Source organism: Teleopsis dalmanni, chromosome 1 (genome assembly GCF_002237135.1).
Source record: "Teleopsis dalmanni isolate 2A chromosome 1, ASM223713v2, whole genome shotgun sequence".
NCBI classification, from domain to species: Eukaryota; Metazoa; Arthropoda; class Insecta; order Diptera; family Diopsidae; genus Teleopsis; species Teleopsis dalmanni.
The window spans coordinates 199,731,594-199,733,082 of NC_051846.1; positions in this window are offsets into that span (position 1 = coordinate 199,731,594).

Consider the following 1,489-nt stretch of genomic DNA (forward strand, 5'->3'; position numbering starts at 1 on the left):
ATATGTACCACTGAATTAATGAGAACAATTACAGGCGTAGAGTACATTATGGAACATGTTAAAAACACAATTTTAATATAAGCCTCAAATATTGAATCGCTTTAGTAACTGTAAATGAATGTGAGAACACAAGCAGATTTTTTTTAAGAGGTTTGATTTTTTAAAATTGTTTCAGCTGCTGTAAAACTGTTTTTAGTGACAATTTTTTGACAATTTATATTTACTACTTTTGAAAATGATAAGATTTACATATGAAAACTACATCAATTACAACCCCAACCCATTCTTTCGCTTACACAAGCAGTCAATGCTCAATCTAAATATGTATAAAATAAGTAGTTATAAAGGTTTTGTTTTGTAGAATCATTGCTTTACCTGTTTTTTTCTGATTATCAAAAAATTCGAAATATTGTGGTCAATAAGAAACGCTATAATTTCAACATATACTACCTTTCGTTTCTAATTAAATAAAATTGATGGTTAACACGTCTTTTTAATATAAAAAGACTACGCAACATGCTCTTAAATTTGATTGAACAATTTATTGAAGTTGAACTATTTTTGAAGCAAATTGTTACAAATTTAAATTGATTTATTGATTAAATGAGAGAATATTCAATGCAGGCGATCATAGTCAAAAGCTGGTGAACCTCCAAAACCATTTGCAAGCCTAGATTGATGGCAATTAAAGTTATGCTAAGTGTTTGGTAGAATGTGAATAGAATTACTTATTCCAGGTTGCTCCAGCCTACTGCAGTGGTTAATTCAGTCATTTACTTTTCACAACTCGATTGCATGAATGCAAAAATCAAAGAAAAGCAGTCAGAATTTGTTAACAGAAAAGAAGTTCTATCAAAAGAATGCGAGCTTAATGGGCCCTAAGTTGAGGGTACTTGGCTTAGAAGCGTCGATGCATTCACAATATAGGGTAGACATTGTCTGAGTACTGTTTCGGGTTACCATTTATTTCGGTCTACGCAAAACACTTCAAATGGTAAAAAACTTGCTGACGCTGAAAATCATTTAGCCAAGAACTGTTTTTCGAAGATAAAGTACAGAGTTTCACAATGATGGATTTATGAAGTTATATGGAAAATAGGAGACGATCATAAATAATAATGACTATTAAATACTTGATTAAAATTGATTTACAATAAAGATAATTTTTTGTATAAAAATATGCTGAAAAGCGCGAATACTTTCAAATATTACATATTTACTTATTATTGTTTAGCATTACTAAATACTCATTTTAGCTGCTGGATAAACTTAGAATGTGTTGTGTTTTTTGAATAAACATATAGTATATATATCTATCTGATTATCTTTGATTGCAGCATTTCTTCTATCGGTTGCTAACTCATGACTGTTAAGGTTCATATGTTAAGTTTGAAAAATACTCCTTTTCATTATAACAATCACTGCGATTTACCGCCATAAGCTCCAGTAGGAGCGATAGTTATACGCACATCTGTGTATTTGTCATCAT